This window comes from Mytilus galloprovincialis, chromosome 6, assembly GCF_965363235.1.
Source record: "Mytilus galloprovincialis chromosome 6, xbMytGall1.hap1.1, whole genome shotgun sequence".
In the NCBI taxonomy this organism is placed as follows: domain Eukaryota; kingdom Metazoa; phylum Mollusca; class Bivalvia; order Mytilida; family Mytilidae; genus Mytilus; species Mytilus galloprovincialis.
The window spans coordinates 98,374,353-98,387,610 of NC_134843.1; the positions used below are offsets into that span (position 1 = coordinate 98,374,353).

The 13,258-nt window shown below is 31.4% G+C and overlaps 1 long non-coding RNA gene across 2 annotated transcripts; it reads right to left on the reverse strand.

Annotated features, from left to right (window-relative positions):
• Positions 1 to 4,256: 4,256 nt before the first annotated feature.
• On the reverse strand, positions 4,257 to 10,119 carry LOC143080893 (uncharacterized). 2 transcript variants are annotated; one of them, XR_012979818.1, is made up of 3 exons: positions 9,741 to 10,119; positions 7,612 to 7,677; positions 4,257 to 5,800 (listed from the first exon to the last, which is right to left on the reverse strand). It is a non-coding gene; the product is annotated as an uncharacterized LOC143080893 (long non-coding RNA). The 2 variants fall into 2 exon arrangements; XR_012979817.1 differs by lacking the exon at positions 9,741 to 10,119 and having other exon boundaries at positions 7,612 to 9,713.
• Between the last annotated feature and the right edge of the window lie 3,139 nt (positions 10,120 to 13,258).

The following is a 13,258-nucleotide window of genomic DNA, read 5'->3' on the forward strand; positions in this document are numbered from 1 at the left end:
AATCAACTCTTTTCAAAAGTTGCAGTTGTTCGTAAACTGAGGATTTTCTACCCCAGTAATAGCTTACTGGGTCAATGCCACTGCTGGTGGGGCATTCTCCGTGATGATAATCCAGGTCCAGTAGTCAGCATTCTGTGTTGACAGGAAATAGCATTGACATTGTCATAATTATAAATTAAATGATTATAAAACTATTATTTTTTTTCGAAATACTAAGGCATTTTACTCTAGGAATTGTTTACCGTAGCTAATTTGACAAAAACCTTATGGAATTTTGAGTCCTCAATGCCCTTCAACGTAGTACTTTATTTTATATTTTGAAATTTTTTGAAACGGGCCTCACTGATGAATCTTTGATAGGCGAAACGCGCATTTTGTGTACAATTATTTTTATCCTGATATCTAAGTGAGTTTTTTTAAGTAAAAAGTCTAAAACGTAAGTCGCCGTATATGCCCCCAACTTGTGTGGTGGGGATTTCATTTAGAAGTGAAATGTATTGTGCTGTATAATATTACTAAACTGGTAAACTGCTGAAGGACGCCTCCGGGTGCGGGAGTTTATCGCTACATTGAAAACCCATTGGTGGCCTTCGGCTGTTGTCTACTCTATGGTCGGGTTGTTGTCGCTTTGACACATTCCCCATTTCCTTTCTCAATTTTAGTTCTTTTAAAATACCTTAATCTTACATATGTTTCATCGGGTGCAAGATTTTAGAGAATTTTGTTACATTCGTGTAAATTCCTGTTATTCCAAAATTATGATGGCTTCTTCGCCAAAACTAGACAGCCAAACCTGAAGTAGAAAAAAGTGCCAACTAAGACTGAGTATGTACAAACTTTGCATTTAGAAGATTAGAGTATCAATTAAAAGAATATTTAAAAGCAATTATTTAACATAGCATTCCAATTACAAACATTTCAACACTAGCTTCATATATGAAGGGTATGTAATCATGAAAAGTTGTCTAGTATCTTATAATTAAAGAAAGGCAAAGAATTATGTAAAAATAAATGAAAGTCCTTATATATGAGAAATATGTGCAAAATGTGATTGACATGGGGAGAATGTTAATGCCTTTCATTGACTCCTAAGTGTAATTTCTGTTGTTTCGTTCAATCTGGAAACAAATATACCCCCTGCTTCCTCCCACAGTACATTCAGTGCATCATGAATAGCTGCAGTAAAACATAGAAATTTGTATAAAACAACTTTAACTGGTTCCCAAAAGCTTCCATTGCATTTATATTAACAGGAAATGAGTTTTGTGATTATTGTATGGCCTTCAACATTCACAGTGACAAAGTGCATATTTTTCTAAAAGGGTAATTTCAGTAAAAAAAATCTCGCATAGTAAAGGCATGAACTTTAATGCTAATCTATGTCTTGATTTAAATTTATATCTAATTTACTTTAGGAAATTAGAAGCTTTTATATATACCATTCATGAAGGTACAAATGCAGCCCTATCTTTTGCAACAACAAAAACATAGGGTCATGCGGCATTTATGTGTATTCACAGGGCTTTGTTTACAAATATTGATTTTTTTACTTACCACAATTACTCTTCAACCCTGTGGTAAAAAACATAGTACATTCAGCATTCATTTGTTTATTTTTTTAACTCTAGTTTTGATCCATCTATCAAACATATGTACTACAAACATTATCTACTAATCGAAAGATCACATGATTTCAGTTTTATACAGAAAGCTCTCCCCCTAATTGGCGCTCCCTGATGACGTTTATTTTTTTTCTGAATTTATATGTGTATGATAAGTATGAACCAAAGTATCTGGCGACTAAACGTTTCATTTAAACCCTGAATGACATCATTTTTTTTCACGTTATATAGTCGTACAGATTTTTAAAATATAATGGCTATAAGTAAAATTTTAATGAAGTAGTAATATCTCGATTTTTTATGAATTAGATAAACTAATTGGTCCAATGTTCTAACTGACGTTACAACATTGAAATCGGAAATGATCATGAAAATGCATGAATTTGAAAATCGGGTATACACACAACTGGGTCGATGCCACTGCTGGTGGACGTTTTGTCCTCGAGGGTTTCACCAGCCCAGTAGTCAGCACTTCGGTGTTGACATAAATATCTATTATATGGTCATTGTTTATAAATTAACTGTTTGCAAAAGTATGAAATATTTAAAAAAAAAAAACTTAGAAAATTCTTATACCTGACATATATTACCTTAGCCATGTTTGGCACATTTTATTTTTAAATTTTCGGTCCTCAATGCTCTTCAAATTTATACTTGTTTGGCTTTCTAATTATTTTGATATGAGCGTTACTGATGTAGACGAAAAATTAAAATCACAAAAATACTGAACTTAGAGGAAAATCTAATCGGAAAGTCCATCATCACATGGCAAAATCAAATAACAAAACACATCAAAAACGAAGGGACAAGAACTTTCATATTCCTGACTTGGCACGGTCATTTTCAAATGTAGAAAATGGTGGATTAAACCTGGTTTTATAGCGCTAACCCTCTCACTTTGATGACAGCCTCACCAAATTCTGCGCGTCTGTCGTATCTAATTATAAGCCTGATACCTTTGATAAATATATATAGAAGTATGTATAATTAACAATATTTTTGCTGTATAAAATTAACACACATTTTAAAAAGTTTTCATTAAAATAAACATATGTCCAGAGTCTAAGGTAGATATGACCAAAGAGAAATGGTCCAAATCTTCAACCAAAATGTTTACCTTGTGTATACAAAACTCTGAACTGATTGGAAATTCAGACCTTTTGGATATTTTTTTATTGCAATATATTTCAAAGAAGTTAACTCATATTGGAATAAAATAAAAGATGAGACTATGGCCCGAATTGCTCACTTGTAATGTTTATCTTAAATCTTTCATAAATAATTATTTTTGCTCTTCAATATATATAAACGTTGTTTAAAACGTCATTTAAATGTTCTATTTATCTGTCATATTTTTTTCAAAAGCAAAAAAGTCATAGTGGCTATGTTTCTTGACGTACAAGGAAATTTAAAATTTTAAAATTAAACAGCCAAATCAAAAACGATGTTTGATCAGCATTCTGTTTCAGATTAACGAAATGTTTTGCCAAAAACATATAAGGTCAGTATTCCTTGGGTACAAAGTCCTTTGTTTTTAACAAGTTTTGAAAAGAGATTTATATGACCATGTGTGATGGGAGTTTTACCAATACTTAAGATGTTACTTCAACACAAGGTTAAATATTTCACGTAAAAGAAGGGTTAATAAGATTAATTTATTATAGAAGTATGATAACTAGACTTCTTGCTGTTTGCTTTAAATGCGCTGCCAAACCCTGTAAAAATAAAATTCAATTTAGATGATAATGCAAGGTGCATAACTCTATCTACAGATGAAGGACAACTCGATACAAGTCTTGTAGCTCAATTGATCTTTCGGTTCTCATATATCATTCACATAATAGGTATTGAAAAACTGGTCAATATCGTGATATATGGACTGCCCACAGGACAGTAGTATTGACTAAGACAGTGATAATGACTGAGCCGTAGGTGATCGAGGTCATTATCACTGTCGCAGGCAATATCATTGCATTCGGGCAGTCCATATCTCACGATAATGACTAGTGCTTCAATAACTATTACTAATATTTGAATTAGGAATAATGTTTTTACAAATTCTCATATATTCAAATTGTTCAAAGCAAACTCAAGTTATTATACGATTTGTATAGCAAAGAATGAAGACCAGTCGTAGTAATACATCTAACTTTAAGTCTTAAGCCATTCATTTAAGTCTATAATTTACAAAAGCATATGGTAAACAATTAAACAAATCAAATATAAAATTAAAAACAGGAAATTGTTTTATTAAAGGGACATATCTTTAAACAAAGAAACCACACCCCTCCGGTCATTAACAAAGAAACCACTCCCCTCATGTCATTAACAGAGAAAGCACGTCCGTCCCATCGGGCATTAACATGTAAAAGTCCGACAACAAACGGTTTTCTGGTCCGTTTTGCTGTGTTTATGACTGATGAGATTTAGTACTGAAGAATAAAGAATGTCATGGGCTCCTTTTGATCCAATAAGAGAAGATAATTATTAACCGATATGAAATATTGGCTGTTCAGAGCTCTTCGGACAAATCAATCAATAACGCTTTTTTTCTCAGGAGTACATACCTGATTTGGAATGAGGCAACAAAACTGACAAAATGATAAGGGCCTTAATGGACTTCACCAAAACAAATTATATTCCTTACATTTAATGTGTACATGTGAAAAATCCACAAAATTCAAGCAAAATTTCCACAGGTTAAGCATAATTAATATATTACCCTTGTTTTACGGAAATATCAAGATTTGGTCAGACAAGTAAACTCTCATATTTCCCGTAGTATCCCTATAGCGATATCGACTATGATTTTGAATTATATGTGCGCATGTTTGTAAAAGAGGAACGAAAGATACCAAAGGGACAGTCAAACTCATAAATCGAAAATAAACTGACAACGCCATGACCAAAAATGAAAAAGACAAACAGACAAACAATAGTACACATGTTTGTTTGTCTTATAGTACAACAATAGTATAAACAATAGTACACATGACACAACATTATTACACTTTAGACAAATTGTTATCAGAAACTAAATCTGTCTTCATATTTATTTGTTAGAAAATTGTTTTAGATAACAAAATAAGGACGTATTGTTAGACCTGAACTTTCGATATTTTTATAGCATTCTGATCAGGAGTATTATAATGTGTCATTTAGTTTTCCTCAATAGATTCACACATAGATAAAGGCAGCAGAAGCATACTCCTGTTCAATAGTCAACAATCGCATACTCGAAAATAAATCCTACTTGAAAAACTAAAACTAAAACCGAGGAAACAAATCAACTATAAGAGAAAAACATTGGAACACCAGAACACTGAACTGCGGCAAAACAAACGCCGACATACATAAACATGGACTATTTCGTAGAAAATTCCTCCTTGATTAGAGCTGTAATGTCCTTGCATTTCTTTATCGTTCTTTAATGATATATAATTTTATTTGAACTTTACATTTGTTAGAGATACATAAAGTACCGGTACCTTATCCCGGCCTCGTTAACGTTAGTTCATATCATGAGATATTAGGACTTGTTAGTGTTCAATATATATAATAAAAGTTAGCTCACAATGATATGCAACTGAATAAAAATAAGATAATATGATATTTTATAAATCCTAGTTTTCACGTTTGCCTTTTTTATTTCTTAATATCTCGTTATGTTGAAGAAATTCCATTTTAAAAGTTTGAAATCATTGTTTTTTGCTCGTATATATTATATCCTTTGTAAATACCGTAAAATATATCATTGTTAGTAAATCAAAAATACTATAATAATTGGTATCGTTTATCATGTATCCATAAAAAAGTGATCTAAGTGATAATATATGATGTCATATTCTAAGTTTCATTTGATCCCAAATTGATTTCAGAAATTTGCATGTCAAAAATATATAACATAGCTTTAGTTATTGTAATTTTTGTCCTTTCCTTGCACATTTCTTTATCAATCATGTTGTGTTGTATATAACTTGTTGACTTATCTTTCTATCTTTGTTCTTATGTCTTGTTGAGATGTATACCACTGGTTGACTTATCTTTCTATCTTTGTTCTAATTTCTTGGTTCGACAATTACGGTTGAAACAAGCACTGCATATAACCAATAAAAATGATATAAGGATAAGTCCAGCTGATAATAGACCATGATAAAACTTTTCTTGACATGACCGTCCTAAACATATGTTTCATAGAATAAATTTCTTAAATGTATACGGCACGCGTGTATTTTCTATAAAAAAAACAAAGAATATATTATATGCGAGGATTTTATTAAAACATTACGTACTAAATTATAATCCTGGTACCTTTGATAACTATTTACAGTAAAACGTCAATGAAATTATTACTTAGCACTTGACTTACTCGTATGCATTAAAAAAAGAAGTTATGCACAAGTCGATTGCTCTAGAAGTATTATACGTATGTAGATTGAATTTTTTGGTCGACTTGCAAAATGTGTTTCAAAGTGTTCTCAATCATTGGCATTAAAAAGACATTGAATATATGTAGTTTAAATTAAAAACACATTTATCAATAATACCAACATACTTACCTTAGCCGTATTTGAAAATACCTTTCGAAATTTCACCTTATTTTACTTGAGCGTCAATAATGAGTCTTTTGAAGACGAAACTAGCATCTGGCATACATAAATTTAATGCTGATATCTATGCTGCAATTTTATGAGTTTATTGGAAATGGCTTGAAGTGGTTTATTTTTAAAGGTTTGTAGTTACCGCTTGAATACACTTTAATCCTAACTATCTTTCTTACTTCATTAAATTGGCTTTCAAAACTAAAATCACAAAAATATTGAAATCCGTGGAAAATTGAAAACGGTAAATCCTTATTATCCTGGTGTTATTTAACTGTACTTCAATTTCTCTCTCAATGATAAAACTCTTGTATGGAAAACTCAATAGTCTGTCGTAGAGATGATCGAAGCCATAATATTTTTTTCTTCATTTTTGTTGATTTATTTCCCCCTTTTTATGATTGATATTCCCATTTGGACGTACTGTGCTATAGTCATGTATATTTATTTAATTATTTCTATGAATCACACATTAAGGTAAATTTGGGTAGACCCAATTACTAGTAAACAACATTTGATCGATATTTTACATGTACCCACGAAACCCATGAAAATTGGTATCCAAAGAATAATAATGAATCCACAGTAAACAACATTTGATCGATATTTCCAACAGTATCATAGACTTTAGACCATATTTCTTTGTAAGCAGTTTGTTTTTGTCAAACATGAGATGGAAAATACCAATCAGACATTCAAAACTCATGATTTGAAGAGGACGTTATATGCTTCAAATCCTGCTCCACATGATACATTTTAATGATATCAAGTGTAAAATGTTTGTATAAACTGATTAATTATACTCGAGTTTGTGACTATTTCCACTTCACCTGATCGCCGCGATATAGACTTTTTGTGTTAATGTGGCGTAAAGCAGTCAATAATCAATCAAGCACTTCACCTGAATCGGTGTTCTCCACAGTTAGCTGGCTGTGTATCACTTAAAGTGATATATTATATACTTAAGGTGCTACATACTACAGAGAAATAACTCTGAAAAATCGGCTGAATGTTTGAATCACGTTCTATAGTACAAGGAATATGAAGCTTCTCAATGATCAAAATTAGAGTTTGTCAAACTGCTATATATCCACTTACATTTTCTGGAAAAATGTGTGGCTCAAGTTTTTTTTCAAAATTTTTGTAAAAGGGTCAAATTGATATTTTGTCAAAATTTCATTAAAATTAAACGAGTCAAATTAATTTTATTCAAGGTCTTTGGTACCACATTAAGACAGATAAATATAGATTCTACTACTGCATCAGTCGTGACATTTTTGTGCAGTGTTTGTTTCTGTCATCGTTTTTCTTTAGGCATTGCAGTGGTTGTTTACTTGATGTTTTTGGTTATGCATTTGCTTATTTGCTTGATTAATTGATTAATATACCCGAGTTTGTGACTGTTTCTGCTTCACCTGGATCAGTGTTCTCTACAGTTTTATTGCTGTTGTTTCCTTAAAACAATACATACATTAGACTGAGATAAACGTATGGTACAAAATTATCCATAACACATACTTTCGTAAATAAAATAGTATAAACAGTATTAAAAGGAATTAGCAAACATAGTCAATTTGAAGATGAAGTCTAGTAGGAGATACTTCTGACTGAAAATGTTTTGTGTGTGTTTCTCAGTCGGATATGAAGCTTATCCTCATTTTTACGGAAACGTTGTTTACCGTGGCAGGAGATTAAAAATCGTTCACGGTAAACCTATCGATCATTAAACAAACTTATTCTAAAAGGTTACTAATACGACACTGTAATTAGATCATTTAATATTGTTTTGATTGGTATTAATACTGATTATGTTATCAGTAATTTAGTAGCAAATTAGATATTATTGTTGTTTACATATACACATTTATGAATCTAAAATCTGTCGATACCTGTATCTTGACATTGCACAAGGTCGTGTTTTTCTTTGACTGTTTATGACGTCTTTATACTAAATCCATTGGATGTTGATGTGTTCTGATTGATAATTTAGTCTAAGATGCATGATTTTTTCTTATTAATTGTTTTTGGATTTGAACTAGCAGTCAGTCATTACTTACTGTTTTTTATTTGTTTTGATATACAATTTCCCTGCCACGTTTACTCTGTGTTTTTGTTAGATGTATTTCTATTTGTATCCATTTGATGAGTTAAGCCTTTTTCAATTGATTTTTATAGTTGATTCTTAAGTTTTTCTGTTGCATAACTGTCCCAGGTTAGAGGGAGGGCTTACAGGTTTAAATAAAGGCAACAGTAGTTTACCGCTGTTTGAAATTCATAAATCGATTGAGAAAAAAAAAAACAAATCCGGATTACAAACTAAAATTGAGGCAAACGCATCAAATATAAGACGAGAACAGCGACACAACAGAAACACAACATTAAAATGTAACACACACAGATACGAACTATAATATAACAATGGCCATTTTCTTGACTTGGTACAGGACATTTTACGCACGCTATGCAAGTATTTGGGAAACTATTAATAGACCACTTGCATTATTCACGTATTTGCCTGCGTATCATATCGAAGTATCGTATAACACGTAAATTTAAAAAGAATAGATTAAATTTGATCTTTAGAAGATATTGTATAATGCAGTTAATTCTAATTCAGTTTCAATTAAGGTTAATTCTTTATTTAATACAAATCTACCCGATACGTCAATCTGTGCACGTATCCAGATACGTGAATGATGCAGGTCTATTGCAGTAATACGCTGACATTAATGACATTGTTAACGTTAGCATTCACGCTAGTTGTATGTGCAAAGACGATGAAGGAGTCAAGCACACATCTATTTCAAAAATGAATTTGAATAGAATATGCAGATGTAGTATATAAAGGTAACAGTGGCTTTAAATCGTTTTTTTCCCATATTTTTTAATTCATCAATCGATATGCATACTTTGTTAGTATGATAATGGTATAAAAGTGTTCGATTTTATATTACATTTCTTAACCGTTGTAATTTTTTCATTTAATTTGACTTTTACAAAAAAAAACAATTGTAATCAATAATAAAAATAATTGTGACTGGAGGCCAAATAATATTAAAATCAAACATACTGTCAACATCAGTTGTTTTCTCTCTCGTCATTGCTACAGTTTTCAAATATCTTAAAGTAATGATTTTCAAACATGGAATATTGTGATCACTTTTGGTATTATTTCTGTACCAATTTTAAAGTTAAGAAATAGTACTAAAGTGTTGGTTTTTTTTTTTACCTCTTTTCATTTTATTGGATAGTGTTCATGTCTATGAATTCATAAAACTATTTAACAACAGTCAAGTGCGAAAGTCCATGTAAATAGAAGCAACGGTATAATACCGGTATTCAAAATAATAAACTGATTGAGAGAAAACTAATCCAGGTCACAACCGAAAACTTAGGGAAAACTTAAACTATAAGAGAGAAACAAGATAACAACAACACCCAAATCATTTGCCTTTGAAAACAATTCTTAATTTGTCGCTCAACTTGTAGAGTAGATAAGAGACACATAAATTCCTACTTGTTGTCATAGTCTCTGTAATCAGTTCTGTAGTCCTTCTCTCTTTTAAATAAAACAAAAATGTAATGTTTTATTACACAAAGATAAAATATTTGTTATTGCCTAGTTACTGCTGAGTAATGAAATATACATTCTCTTACATTGTAATAATTAAATATAAGCAACGACTTGTGACATTTAAGGAAAAATCCTAACCTCAACACTAGGGTTAGTTATATGAAAGATACCATGAATTGTTTTATTCCAATGACTTTTTCTTTTTGTTACAAGTAATCTGATTTTATCTCTACATTTTGAAGTTTTAACCTTATTTAAGTCTCTAAATGTAACACTTGAATTTAAGTTATTTTGGTAATGGTATATGTAAAATGCATATGAAATGGAATTCACATCTACCCTTTTTTGGGACAATTGTTGAAACAAAGAGTTTTTGAATTTCGCGGACAGTACTTCTACTGAGAGAAAGCGTATAAGACACAGATCGATAAAGGTCTCCAAATTTGTATATTTTCTCACAAATTTTCGGGTTTTTTTTGTGGTATAAAATGTAAAATGACAACAATACTGAACTCCAAGGAAAACTCAAACGGAATGTCTCAAAATCAAAGGCTCAAACACATCAAACGAATGGATATGAGCTTTCATATTCCCGACTTGGTACTGACATTTTCTAATGTAAAAACAAAATGGCGGATTTAAAGCTAGATTAACCTTTCACTTGTATGACAGTCGTTTCAAATTCCATTATATTAAAAACGATGCGTGAACAAAATATAGAGACATAATAAGTAAAAATGTCAAAAACCAGGGCTACTGCACTCAACATTGTGTTATTATCTTAATAGCTAAAAAACAATCAATATTGTATGATGGTATAATAATAAACGCCTAACGGGGGGGGGGGGGGGATTGTAATTGATTATCATATGATGAAGACATAATCTTTAAATCAGCTTGATTGAGGTCTGGAGCTGGCATGTTAGTAACTGCTTGTAGTCCTTTGTTAATTTATGTTTCATTGTCATTCTGTTTAGTTTCTTTTGTTATCTATTTTGACATCGGACTAGGACTTCTTTTGAACTGAGTTTCACTTGTGCGTATTGTTGTGTGTTTGTTTTTTCGACATTGGCTAGACGCATAGGGGGAGGGTGGAGACAAAAAAAAACATGTTTAACCCCGCCACATTTTAGCACCTGTCCCAAGCCAGGAGCATCTGGAGTTAGTCTGTTGTCTTGTATGATTTTAAATTTAAGTTTTTTTTGTGTATATTTTGGAGTATGACGTCCATTATCAATGAACTAGCATACATTTGTTTTATGGGCCAGCTGATCGAAGCACGCCTTCGGATGAGGGAGTTTCTCGCCCTGCATTGAATACCCATTGGTGGCCCTTGGCTTATGTCTGCTCTTTGGTCTAGTCATTGTTTCTCTGACATATTCCTCATTTCCATTCTCAATTTTAAATATGTAACAAAAAAGCACAAAATGGTATATAGACAAAGAATATTAGCAAAAAAATACACAAATTTACCATAGTACAATAACACAATGACGTGATGTTTAAGTACAGAGTCCCGTCATATATGTATAAAAAAGAGGCATATATATAACAAAAAAGGGATCAGTTACAATCAGGAATATCAAAATCAAGGAAAGAGGTCGAGATTGTTAATTTATAAGTGATCATATCTATGGTCTTCTGTGTCATTGATTTTCCATAACGGTCAACCGATTCATGATGACTTATGGAAAACATTTGAAGGGCACTTTCTCACTTGGAAAACTTTGTACATTGACTTTTATGTAAGCAGCATAGGGAATGAAATCCTCAGAATGTCGTATCATATCGGAAGCATGTTTTACAGAATATTGCTAATTTTACGTTCAAATTTGGTAGACATATTACCATCTTGTAAAAAATCATATCTTAAAGTTAACTTGCCTAATATGAACAATGTGACTCTTTGCTGTGTAATCCGTCCATCTCTTTGCATTTCACACCAGTAAAGACCAGAATCTAATTTTGTCACATTATAAATTTCAAGATTATATTTGTCTTCATCCTCGACGACATTGAAGTGTTTACCCTCGGGGTCTGCCAAGGTTATATTCGATGATGTTGCAATAATTGCACCAGCAAGGCGCCACCTGATTCCTGAGGCATCATCAGAAAAGTTGCATGACAAGATAGCTGTTTCTCCTACATAATGATTTGTTTTTATGTCTGAGACTATATTTATATCTGAAATATAGCATCGAAATTTTAACTTTTATTGCAAGTGCTCGTTGGTTTTTACAATATTTTAAGCATATCTGCGTTTCACAGAAGTCACAGTTTTACCATACCTTACATACGCAATACGTTTGATTATTTTAACATTACTTCCTACTTACTTAAAACGTCATCAATTATAACTGCACGGTACATATATATAAGAAGATGAGACAACTGTGTCAAAATTTGTAAAAGTCAACCATTATAAATCAAAATACGGCCTTCAATTATTCAAAAAGTATATACAAAAGAGGACTTTTTAATAGAAAAAGTTTTAAAAAAACACTGTAGCATAAAAAAAACCCCAGATACACAAAAGGTCCCACAGTGTTTGATTGAGGTACTCTGAACTATATGGATAAACTCTTACCTTCTGCCAAAACGCTGTGGATAATAACCAACAGCAGGAATCTCATCTTTATTGAAATTCTCTGAAAAGGAAAATAAAAATTAACTTTAGCAATGATTTTTTCAAAAGGTTAAAGGTAGCGGAAGGGTTGGAGGAAAATTATATACCTTTAAGACTTATCATAAATCCACGAACTTATTATTTTGTAGAAAAAGAAATTCCAAATTGACGAATTATTTTTATATTCGAGCATTTGAAACTGTCCTCATTATAAAAGTTAACAGATTATTTTACCAGGATACAAACAGTTGAATAGCGCTTTGATTGAGTTCACAGGGAGGTTCAGAATAACAGGTGGGGATTATAATCTTAATGACTTGAAACTCTGATGTTAGAGGCATATAAATGTTGAAATTATGTCGCAAAACACTTTGATATAACTTGTATAAAAATAGAAGTTTAAACTTTCGAATCCATGCTATTTTATTTAATAAGTGGCAATATGGTTCATATGGGATATAACATGGTCTGTACTTACAGAAACTTGTACAACTTATAAAACTATCTGCATGTATTGTTAATTTAAAAAGAAAAAGGAAAAAAGTAACTACACTGTGTACTCATCATTTGTATTTTTCAAAACTATTTGAACGAAAAGTCGTTCTTTTATCTGATATACTGTTACATGTTTGTAACAAAATATGAAACAAGGTCATAATAAAGGACAAATAAGTATCATTTAAACAGTAAGGATACACATTTTACAGTTACTTCAAAATGAACTATTGGAACTTTTTTAACGGAATGATGAATTAAATTCTAGCCGAGTGGCTAGATTGAAATCAACTCTGGTGTAGAATCGCGTGTTTGGCGTCAGAATGTAACGTCACACAAG